Source organism: Rhodamnia argentea, chromosome 11 (assembly GCF_020921035.1).
Source record: "Rhodamnia argentea isolate NSW1041297 chromosome 11, ASM2092103v1, whole genome shotgun sequence".
NCBI classification, from domain to species: Eukaryota; Viridiplantae; Streptophyta; class Magnoliopsida; order Myrtales; family Myrtaceae; genus Rhodamnia; species Rhodamnia argentea.
In genome coordinates, this window is record NC_063160.1 from 12,081,775 (window position 1) to 12,094,610 (window position 12,836).

The 12,836-nt window shown below is 42.7% G+C and overlaps 1 long non-coding RNA gene across 1 annotated transcript; it reads left to right on the forward strand.

Moving 5' to 3' along the window:
• Positions 1-1,551: 1,551 nt before the first annotated feature.
• On the forward strand, positions 1,552-2,245 carry LOC115756293. Its single transcript, XR_007196942.1, has 3 exons — positions 1,552-1,631; positions 1,740-2,041; positions 2,182-2,245. It is a non-coding gene; the product is annotated as an uncharacterized LOC115756293 (long non-coding RNA).
• The last annotated feature ends 10,591 nt before the right edge of the window (positions 2,246-12,836 follow it).

A 12,836-nucleotide genomic window follows, 5' to 3' on the forward strand; every position in this document is an offset into this window, starting at 1 on the left:
AACTTTCCTCGTCCCTTTCCTTATCAACCTAGGATTTGATGTAGAAAATCGATTTTCAATGTATTTGGAAATTGTGATTCTGTAGAGGTTCTTTAAGAAGTATTACTAGGAATAAGTAAACGAACTAACTAAACAGATGCGCTTTGTGAGCCGTCATACTACCGTTTGCGATCGGCCGGGGAAGTTGAAAATCCTTTGTGCTTTTGAACTCTCCACTGACCGAGCATATCTTTGCAAATTATCACTTTTTGAACATGGGTTATACGGGGAAGAATTCACCGAAATGGCATCTTTCATAAGCAGCAGTTTGCCTTACTCCGGACTACTAATGTTGTTCAGAGGAAGACCAACAAACCGATGATGGTCGATCGGGGACCGACGATGAACAATGTTACAAAACCAGCCACTTGGTGAATGAAGATGAGCAACTAGCCCAGGCTCTCCCACAAAGTTTAGGCTTCAATTCAAATCCTCTGTGGGAAGTCGAGAACATGTTTCCACATTTTCCATTCTCGATTTTTTCTATGAACAGGTAATGGTGCCGATCGCTGAGACTTCGCCTCCTTTTGTGAATGGCCATCAATTACATAGTCATTCTTACAACTACAGGAACGTAACAAGGCCGTGGTTCTTTGAATCATATGCAATACATGATCAATAAAGAGCAGCGTCACTCTGGTTTTTGAGGTTTACATCCTTATTCAAGTTCCACGGCCTTGTTATAAACTTAGCCTGAATAGTTTGAAGCAAAAAAGATATATCATTGAATAGCTTTCCAACATAAACATGCATGGTCTGAGGGCTTGTTGATAAATAGGTCAATATTTGTTAGAAAACCTTCCTTGCGAAGTTGACTCGATGGAATTTTTGGAATCAAAATCGACCAACCCATCGAGTTAATCATCTATTGAAATATGAGTTGCATCATTTTGGTTAACCATCGATGGTGAAGGTCTTGCCGCATTCGGTGCTTCTGATTTACGTTGTTCTCGTGGAGGGACAATATACTTGAGTTGGTGGCTCAAAATTACTAGTCCACCTCCCGCTAAGTTTGGAAAGACATCTCATGGATGCTATGAACCTAAGTACATTGGCAAATGTTTTTCCCGAGGTCAAAGTTGTTAAGAAAAACGTACATGATCTTAATCAATCGTATCCCCGATAATCTCCTCCTCTACATGTATACGTGCATCCTGGATGTCATACATTCATGCCCCTAGCTGCTTCTTGTTTGTTTTACGCAGATGTACCGATATTCTGATTTTAAACACAAGTTGGGTTTGCTTGTCGGTTGCTCTAGACAGAGATATAATGGAAGCTGTGACGATAATGAATTCCGTTCTAGTTCTGATGAGTCCAATGATACCGTCGATGCGGAGGTAATACTAGAAGTATAAGTTGGGGTTATTTGTTACTCTTGTATTCGTTTGTGGTTAATTCATGAGTGCCAAGTGGTGATAATGCACAAGAAGTATAACGGCATAGTTGGGCGTTTGGAAAATGGTAGCTGCAATATAACAGTGTTAAACGGTTGTGGAACCTCAATGTGCGGGACGAATCAACGGAGGGCGAGGAAGAAGAAACGGACGACCAAATCACCGGCATTCGTTCTGTCTCAGAAGACGGTCAAGGTAAATCAGGCTGCTGTTCATGAAAATTTTCACTAGCAAACCACCTTGGGCCACGGGTTTTATATATTCCTAAATGCATATTTCATCTTGTTGTCTAACCAAATGTAGAACCTAGAACTTGTTGCAGCCACATTGGAAACCTTCTTAAATAAAATTATTTTACTTCCCTCGACAGTGTCTCTTTACCATGTATCTGCGGTGATCCTGATTCGGATGAACGGTGAATACCACGCAGCCGACGATCTCTATGGAGCGGCATTGACTAAGGACTGGTTGCAATATGAACCGAAATTGGAGGATGAAGATTTGGCCCAGTCTTTCCAACAAAATTTGTCCTTCGAATCATCCTCACCTTTTGACATTGCAAGCATATTCCGACCTTTTCCGTTCCCATTTTATCCCGATAACGGGTGCTCATCTATACACTCACTCCTATTTTTTTGTCTACTCTTTACCCAATTCAATATGAATGTTGTTTATGGGAGAAAACCTAAGAAGAAGACGGTGAGTTTGTTCATAAGAGATTCATTGGCTTCCTTCTATGCTACAGGCAAGCCTTTCAGCATCCAGAATGTGTCCATTCTTATGCTTCCGATGGTTCGCTTACTAATCACGAGGTTACGACGTAGCTTTATTTCCATCAAAGTTCTTGCATAATACTCTAGTTATATGCTATTATTGTGAAATCTGAAAGTTTGTTGTACTAATAGGTTTTTGACTCCGGGGATCACTCTATTTATCGGAATATTGACAAAGGCCAACACCTCAACCATCACCACCACCACCACCAAAATCATCGTCGTCCAATATGCTTTGTTTGCAGGCAACCCGTAAGAGTTATTTTTTTCATTTTCCGGCAACTCTTCGTCAAGCGGAATCTATTAACTTGATACTTTTAGACATTTGAATTCGTGATGTGATCAACCAAAGTACAAATTCCCTAAATCTTCCGTTTTCTTTCCTTGCCTTTTTCTTGGTTACGGATCCCGATCGATGCAAACGGCTGCCTCCTGTTCCATCAAGATCCTTTTTCGCGACAAAAATCTTGTCGTGCACATAAGAGAGATGGAACACCTAATTAATCATTCTCTTAGCAAATGATAGTAGAGAGTGTTGTTAAGGGATGAGTGGAATCATAAGCCAAAGCATTAATTCTCATGTTTGGAAATTATTACTCATCATTCTTCATACTTCAGGGTTAGAAAAGTGATTGTTGTAGATAACACTTCCTAATAATGATACTTAATATCCTAAAGTTGAATGCTTTTTAGGTTAAAAATTTCTAGTAATACTTCCTTACAATTTGGTCAGTAAAGAAATTGGATGAATATGCAAATGTTTTTTGAAAGTTGCGCTGTAAAGCACAATTTCATCTAAATCCGCCCATGCAAACATCACATAAATGTGAATATTTGCAAATATCGGACCAACAGGACAAATCAAATCAACAAAGTAAACCTCTAAAACCTACTAAATGCGTAAAGTGCTGAAATTCATGCTTTTGTTCCGGAAGACTATTGGAAAAAAAAAAAAGGTCAACACTTTTGAACACTTACATGAAATTACCAATTTGTTTATTGTTTGCAAATACTAATTTGTGTACTAACTTACTTTCATTCGCATAAGTTGTTAAATTATATTTATCAACTCTTTTTAGATATTACCAACCTAAATTAACAAGACACACCAACTTTTTATCTCATTTAGTTACCACATAATATTGAGTTACCACCTCTTATTTGAGTTACTTACCACTATTCATTTGGGTTTTTCTATTTTATTTTATTTTTTAGCTTTTTATTCTCATGCAATCTTTTAGCTGTATTATTTAACAATACCTTAAATTTACCAACTCTTTTTAGAAAACAGTTACCTTAATTAGACTGGTTTACTAACTTTTTTCTAATTAAGTTACCAAGTAATTTTGTGTTATTAACTCTCATTGAACTTATTTACCTCGACCAAAAAAAAAACCTTATTTACCAAGTTTTCTTTTCATTATTTCTATTTTTGAAGAATTTTCATTTAACTTCGCCTAACTATAATTTAAGTAATTTACTAAGTTTTATCCAAGTGAGGGACTAATTATGTGTTACCACTCTCTTTTGTTCGTTGTTAATACGCATTTGTTTTTTTCTAATTTACCAACTATTCTATAGGGCAACTCAATTAAGAAAGAAGTCATTTTGTCACCGTGATAAAGATTAGTAATATCATATAATATTTGGTACATATAAAACTGTACTAGGAAAGGTAAATGTAATTATATAAGGTAAATTTCTATTGTCGGATACAAGAGAACTTGGTAAATTACCTCAAATAAGTGTTAGTAATGCAAGAATAGTTGGTAAATTAATCCTAGAAAATGATTTGTAAGGCAGGCAAATAAAAGTGGTAACTTGGTAGAAAGTTGGCAAGATTAAAAAAATTCCTTAATAATCATTCATAAGCAACTCAAATGAGAGTTGGTAACCCGAAATTAGTTGGTAACTTAACCAAAGAAAAATTGGCTAGTTGCACAAAAAAGTTTGGTAATTTAATATAGTAGTCGGTAAGTTTAAGGCGTTGTTAAAAAGGGTAAAAAAAAATTGGTAAAGGATAGAATATTTGGTCATAGATAAAGCAAAATTTTGGATTATGTGATTAAAAAAATAAGTTTATGACCCATTTTGACAACCCAGTGTTATTATATATGAATTAAAAAATGAGTTTATGATCCATTTTGATAGATCTAATTTTGCCTATTGACCGGTTGCACAACATTTTCAATTATTTGAGATAAAAAAGGTCCTCACATCGGTAGCATATTTCTATGCATGTCTTTGTGAAAAGAGAAAAGCGATTAGGTTAAATGCGTTCATATTCACCCACAATCTGTTTTAGCTTGCACAAACTCCCTAGCAACTCACGGAGGTAACTAATGCTTATGAAACAATGTGCAGCTTGGAGGATCAACATATTCAACCCTCGGCGGCGGTCGGCGGTTATGCCCAAAATGCTACAGCTCTGCAATGATGGACAATCACGCATTTAAAGCTCTAGAACGCGAAATGCGTGAATTTTACGAATCCTTAGGCATGAAAGTCCACCAGCGAACGATTCCACTGTACTTGGTGAACGAGGAAGAGATGAAGGAATTCAAAGCACGAGATGAAAAGAACGTAAGATGAAGTTCGGCTTGTAATTATCGCCAAACCTTTTAATCTGGCGCTTGGTTAAAGACTCGTTTACACTATCGCTCCGTAAAATAAAATGTAGTAGTCCACTTTCTAGCATTATTCTACGGCATCATCAATAGAATTTTACACAATGCTGAGCTGAGAAATTGCAAAGAAAAATTTCATTCCACGCTCCTAATCTTAAGTTTCTGCTCTGCACTTGATAGGGGCATCATCGATCGGACGGGACATATGGAATGACAACGTCATACGTCGATCCTATTTATACTGTAAGTGCTTCTCCACACTTGAGATTTTTTCTCATTTTTCACATCGTTTGCTTTTGTCAATCCAATGACAGAGAGGTAACCTTTTCTTTCTGTTTGGTCTCTTTGAATCTTTAAGACTGTAGAAGGTAGACGGCATACGCTAGTCGCCCACTCAAAAGTTGTATCCATAAGAGTGTTGTATGGTCTGCCGAGGTACTTCTCTCCCCTCCCCTTTTCCTACCAATTACAAATTTCGAAGTGAGGTCTCATTAGAAGAAAATGAAAAGATTCAGATTCGGACTAGTTATCTTTGATTTGAAACTTCACGAGAAAATTCAATGTTTTTGTGCGGGTTGTTCACAAGGCAAATCCTCGCTCATGAGATGATGCACGCGTGGCACGCACTTGAAATCGCCGGTTCGTCTCTTGATTATGATGCAGTTTCTACCTCTAATTTTGCATCTAATGAAAAAGTGATAATACTACAATTGACTCCATAATAAGATGTTTAGAAAATGACACAAATGGTCCTCAAACTTTGGTTCAATATGCAATATAATCCTTGAACTTTTAATTTGACCAAAATAGTCCATGAACTTTAGCCTAATCTGCAATGTGGTCCATTAACTTTTAATTTGTTCAATATAGTCCCCGAATTATTAGAATATGTTCAACTTAGTCTCCAAATTATAAGAAAATGTCCATTGTCGTCATTGAACTTGAATTAATGGAATGACTACATTGAACATCTTCCTATAGTTTAGGGGCTAGGTTGAATATGTTTCAAAAGTTCGGAGACCGTATTGGTCAAATTAAAAATTCATGGACCACATTGCATATTAGGTTAAAGTTCAGGGACCATATTAGTAAAATTAAAAGTTTAGGGATCACATTACATATTTGACCAAAATTCAAGGACCATTTGTGTCATTATCCCTAAGATGTTATGATCTTTCCTTTGGGACATTAGGGTTTTGAACTAGAAAAGTTGCCATCGACTTAACGGGTTATCACAATTTGAGTCGTGAGGTCAAAGAAGGCCTTTGTGAAGTTCTGGCTCACATGTAGCTGGGTTCTCAAATCCGGTCCATGTCTAAGAGCAAAGCTCCACCATCTCCACAGCTCGACTTCCGGAAAAGGCTCGTCAGGTTTCTTCGGCGTGGAATCAAATCGAGAACCGATTACCCTTACGGCACTGGATTTCGACTAGTGAAGAGGGAGACGGACATGCATGGCCTCAATGGCACGCTCAATCACATACGTATGACCGGGAAGCTTTCCTAGATGATCCGTACATACCGTTGAGGAATTTTTCTAATGATTAACTATGAATTCTCGATCTCTCTGTCCACCTACAAACCAAACACATGAGGTGAGTTTCGCTCAGCAATAAGATGAATACTATGGGTGGCATAAAATGCTTAAACATTGGCCAGCTTCCTTGTGATTCAGTTCTCTTTCGTATTTTATTGAATTTTATTCAGTTCATCTAGGGATAAGTACACCATGAGTTGGATAACTTATGTATGGCGTCCACTTGAATGCCATAACTTTAAAATGTTCACTTAAGTGCCATAACTTTTAAAAATCATTCACTTAAGTGTCATGTCGGAGCAAAATCGTTCACTTGAGTGCTACAACAACTTTTTCGGCGAGCCACGTCAGCTTTCCGGCATGCCACATCAAATTTTCCGAGGTCCACGTCAACATGGTACTCAAGTGAATGATTTTTGAAAGTCATGGCACTTAAGTAAATATTTTGAAAGTTATGATACTCAAGTGAACACCGTATAAAAGTTATGACATTTCTAATGTATTTTTCCGTTCATCCGTAAGTCACTTGAGTCATCATCCTTTGCGTGCTGTCATAAGGAAGGGAGATGCACGTGTGGATTATCAATATATCACACGGATGAGCAACAAGTGTTGAATTGTATTGTTACCCGACGATGATCGGCCTATCGATGACTATTAGGGGCATTCGGATAGGCGCAAGATCAATAGGTGGGTCTGGACCATGGGTTGAACAGGTCATTACTTTTAATCCAAGAAGAGTTACGAGGTCCATAATACCACACCAAAGAGCTCGTTCTGAGGGAAATGTTATGGCCGAAAGGGTTTTCCGTTTGCAATCTTTTCGGGTCTCAAAATCCATCATTCAGACAGCTACATTATATGCTATGTTTTAGCTCTTTATTTATAGTTCGAACTTCTTAACTTCTTATGGGTGTTTTTAGGTTTCCTCATGTCATCCAAAGTTTTCAGAGTACTAGCTTGTCCTTTTCGAATTATCCTAAAGATTATGCCATTTTTTTTGTGACGCCCGGGAAATTCGGAGTTTGTAAATTTGCCCGAATTTAATAAAAAAAGAGAAAATTGAATTTTAGTTAGTGAAAATTTTGGATCGCAAGGACGAAAGTGATGAATTTTGGACGATTCCCGAAATGTCGTTCGATTTCGATTGGGTTTCGAAATAGTGGTCGCCGCGATTTAGGATTTTAATCCTCGCGCCTAGACTTTTCCCGGATCGAGCCTAGCCCATGAAATTCCAAATTTTATACCCAAGCGGTTGGGCCAAAAAAATCCAATCAGTCCCGATTTGTCAAATTACGAAACCGCCCTCGGATATTATGCAGATAAGACGAAGAAAATTAATTTGGAAGTAACCCGTGGACCCCACCTTCGGTGAAATTTTCAGCCCCAATCAAACTAGTCAAAGCTTCACTCTCTCTCCTCTCTCTTCTCTCTCTCCCTCACGCCTCCAGCCCCCTCCCATATTCTCCTTCGCGAGAGCCCTTCCCCCTCCATCATCGAACCATCTTCTTCCTTGGCGATTTTTGCCAAACCACCACCCTCCTCCTCGGTCCACCGCTCCTCGCCACCACCACCATCATCCCGGCCGCCGTTCGCCGCCGTGAACCCCCGAACAGCCCCTCCCGTGCGCCCGCTCTGTTTTGGAACCGGTGGGCTGTTTGGGCTCCGACCGCCCTTGAGGCTACTTCCGACCACCACCAGCCACCGTATCAACTTTCTCTCGACCTCCATACATCGACCTACCGCCGTATACCGCCGCGGAGCCGCCCGACAGCCCCGAAGCAAACCCGAAGCCCCGTCCGCCCTGTTTTCGTCACCGAGACCCACGACCACCGCAGCAGCAGTTCCGTCGAGACCCATTGCTCGCCGACCACCCCAAGCTGTTGCCCTCTACCCCTAGTTGTCCCACGAAGATTTTAGTAGTTGGCCGCCACCGTAGAGCTCAAAATCAGCCCCGGCCAGCCTCCCCTGCTCTAACCCAAATCCTCGATTTTTTGCGCCGGTTTCTGCCATCCTTGTTTGGCCACCTCTAGCCGCTCTTCGCCGCCCCTAGCTGGTCCAAAGGTCGTTCTTGACCTGTAGGTGAGTTCGTTAGCCTTACCCGGCCTCTCCTCGGCCCGTGAGGTCAAGTTTCCCTCAACTCGGCCTCGGTTTCCCTGTTTTTACCTTTGCCGGTTCCGTTTTTCCAGCCTCCGCCACTCGCCGGAGCTCCGATCGCCGAGCTGCTACCGTTTACAATGATCTCACCACCAAGCTCGTCACTATTTCGGCCGTGAAATGTGTCGCCAGAACAGTACCGCCGGTGAACAGTGTTTACGGCGTGAATAGTGATTTTCGGCTCCGGCTTCGAAAATCATGCCCGACTCGACCTCGACCGCCGTTTTTGGTGAGTTGACCCTAATCCTTGGTTAGGGCGCTAATTGCGCCTAGGATTAGTTAGCTGGTCAGTATGGCATTTAGGTAGATTTGATTATGGTCGGATTAGTTAGAAACCGAGTTTAGGGTAAATGGCCATAATCGATTAAATTAGAATTGTCTGTAGGTAATTGATGTTAGATGAATTTGACTGTGTGTTATGATTTGATCGCGAGCGAGCGATAGGTTAAAGACGAGCGATCAATTGGCGATTATAATTCAAACTGGCTAATCAATGACTCCGGCATGAAATTGAGCCTTTATGTGGCATAATCGAATGGGTTTATTCGTGTTGAATTGATGACTTTGTTTGGGCGAATCGCTTCGTTGAAATGTTGGCTTGAGTACCCTGAATGTTCGTTGAGTGAATTGGCACCCGTTTGGGAGTTAATTGTCCCGTGTGTCTTTGCAGCGTCTATTTGGTAGTCTGCATATGCATATGACCGTGTGCAAGATCAAAGACATATTTTAGCAAGAAAATGGCCTTGGGCCGAGCCTTTGAACACATTTGTGTGAGCATCCGGCCTAAATCAAAGAGAATAAATTGATTGATGTGTCGGGTGTGCTGTATGGTCATATGAAAGAACGATGATGGGTTTTCTTAGCAAGTTCATCTTGTACACATAGTACACACCGTACCATTTTTATGGAATCACACGACTTGCCAGAAGCACGATAATTCATGCCCCGTATGGTACGTACGGTTTTACGGGATTATCGGATACCGGTCACGACTTGTGATGGACCGAAGCCCCGTATAGGGATGCCTATTTGCCGTACCGTGCAGGTTGCACTGGATACATTGCTTGTAGTAGCCGTTGCCAAGATGGAAAAAGAACTTAGCCCAGTCCCGCCGGAAGAGTGCGGGATCACATTAATTGTGAGAGTCGATCACGCCGAACTCGTGGATCCTCATCACTGTGGCGCCAAGAGCGTGATCATCGTTAATAAATGAGGTAGTGTGGTGTCCAGTGCATACTTGTGAGTGTGATGCTTTGTTCGAGTTAGTTGTCGATGTGATTGTTGAGTTGAGTCAAGCATTGTATTATGTGTGGCTGAAGGCTGGTAAGTACGCATGTGGATGATTATTTTCATGTGATATGATTGCTGGATATATGTTTATATTGTGGTTTTATAATCCTCGTGTTTAGGATGTTATAGGCGAATCGGTGTCCTAAATGAGCTTAGGCTTGATTCACTGAGTTTATATTTCACCCTATTGTGGGAACCACTTTCGGGTCCCAAGTGATTGAGCTTTACGGATACCAATGCCAAGTTATGAGGGTAATCTTTTGGAGTAGATGAAAAGTTAACCTTATTTGACCCGATACCCTTTTGAGGTCTTATTGAGCCGCCCCGAAATATGGGGTTGTATATATTTACGTAGCTCAGTAGGGTTAAGACTCATATGCTGTCTTGTAAGCGTATATGTTACTTTTTGATTATTTGCCTTGGTATGTATCTCCTACTAGGTTATTGTCATGTCCCGACTCTCGAGCTCGCGACATCCCGACCTTACTCGCCTCAGGTCATGAATGATAGCTTCCTAGGTAGGCTATCGACCTATGAAATTACGGCACATGCGGAACGTGCAAATCTCCCAAACAATCAAAACAGCGGGATAGCATAGTAGGAAACTCAACACCGTCAATTCACAAAACAAATTTCCTTAAACATCCAAAGCAGACGAATCTTAACCCTACTAAGCTACGGTAAATATGTACAATCCTATTCTTCGAGGCGGCTTACTAGGACCTCAAAAAGACACAAGGTCGGGTAAGATTAATCCCTCGTCTACCCCCAAAAATCAATCCTACCACACTCCTCCAAGCTCGGCGTCCATGATTTCCATCATTGCCTGAAAATTGTTAACCACGACGGGGTGAGAAATTAATCTCGGTGAGCCAACGCCTAAGCTCGGTTAGGACGTTGATTCGCTCGAACAACCTAATAAACAGTCACAACAATGCGGAGCGGATAATTCAATCACATGCAAGCTTACCCTCCCGGCCACACGTAATGCAATGCGGACTCGACTCAACAATCCACCAACCAAATCAATTCACCACTACAAAGCATCACAGCACTTGGATGCACGGGATACCACACATAGTCCATTTATTATCAGATCCGACTCGTAGGTCCAACACACTAGTCGGTTGGTGCTCTCCTGGTAAGACCAGGCATTGTCCCTTACTTCTGGCGACGGCGTCTGATAGTCCATATGACTCCGCTCAACCAACCAGAAGACAATGATTGTCGACACGGCACGGAGCTAACAAGAATCCTAAAAAGGCTTCGGCCCATCACAAGCTGCGACAGGCAAACGTACTGCCCGAAGACAATGATCGACGCGCATCTAGTAATCAGAAGATAATGATTGCTAGGACCGAACGACCAGAGGACAATGATCATCGGAATTATCCCACTCGGGCACTTCAATAACCAGCCAGTTCTTTTCTTGGATTTAGGTCGAATGCTCATACTCGCATGTTCAAATATTTGGCCCAAGGCCGTTTTCGTGCAAAAACATGCAATTTTATCTCATAGGTGGTCACATGAATACGCAATTTATATTGAGTGAGAGACCAAACAATTTGGGGCAATTAACCTCTAATCGGACCCCCACGGCAATCAATAGCCAAACCGGCACTCATAGCCAACAATTCATAATTCAATTAATTAATTGTAGTCGGTCGATTATTAATCCCAATTTCAATTCCAATTGCGCACTCGTCTCTGACCTATCGCTCGCTTGTGATCAATCAATTCAATCGGTCAAATCAATCAATTCTACTTACTAATTAGCCACGAAAAATCTAGCTAATTAGACTAACTTAACCAATTAGGGCCATTGAACCTAAACCAAGTTTCTAACCTAAACCGGCCCTAATCGAGCTACCTAAATACCTAACAATCTAATTAAACTAATCCGAACGCAATTTACGTCATAACCAAGAGTTAGGGGCTAACTCACAAATTTAATTGCTCGGGCGGTCTCAAATCGGGCGGCGGCGATACGAACTCGGCCCGGCCCGACGGCGACTCGCGATCCAACTCGAGCTTCGGGCTCCAATTCTGTTTGGGACGACCCACACGACTTGGCGACACTTCGGGAAGGTGGCACGGGTTTCGAAGGTGGTAGCCGATAGCCGGAGCTGGCCGGAACAGTGGCCGGCTAGCGTGAACATCTGCCAAAACAGAGCAGAACGGTGATTGTGGGGGTTGTTTTGTGTGGTTCCGGGCAGCCAAAGGCTGGGGGAAAGGTTGGGCCTCGGTCGGGGGTCTCCGGGGAAGCTGTGGGTGGCGTCGAAAGCGGCGGCAGACGGCCGAAGGCGGGCTGAACAGCGGCAACCAAAACCACGCACAAAACAGGGCAATTTCGGGCAGAACAGGGGGGGGCGAAATCGAGCTCAATCCGAGTTCTACGGGCGGCGATCGGCTCCCAACGACTTCATGGAGATGTAAGAGGTTGAGGGTGACCATTTAGGGTGGTCGGTGGGTGGTGGGTCATGGCGAAGGAGGCCGAAACAACGGCGCAAACCGGTGACGCGAAAACAAGGCGGGAGGAGCTTCGGTTCTATTTCGGGGCTGATCGGCAGCTCCACGGCGGCACACTGCGGTAGGACGGCTTCGGGGGTTGTAGGGAAGATGCTTGCGGTGGCCGGTGGTGGTCGAAATGGGTGCGAGGCGGCCGGAGCAGCTCTCAAGCTCACTGGACCCGAAATAGGGCAGGAGCGTCGGGAGGCCTCCGTAGCGGTCTGATGGCGGCTCACGGCGGTTGAAGTGGTAGCGAAGGGGTGGCAGAGGAGGCCGGAGGTTGAAGGTGAAGGCTTGGGTCCGTGGTCGCACAAAATCGCCAAAGGAGGAGGCTGGGTGTTCGGTTCGGGGGGGGAGGGTGTTCACGCGAGTGCGGGGAGAGAGGGAGCAACGGGAGAGAGAGAGGAGGGGAGGAGAGAGAGAAGACCACGTGGGCTTTGACTAGTTGAGCGAGGGGCTGACCGGATTTGATTGGGTGGGGCCCACGGGTCACTCAAATTAAAATTTTC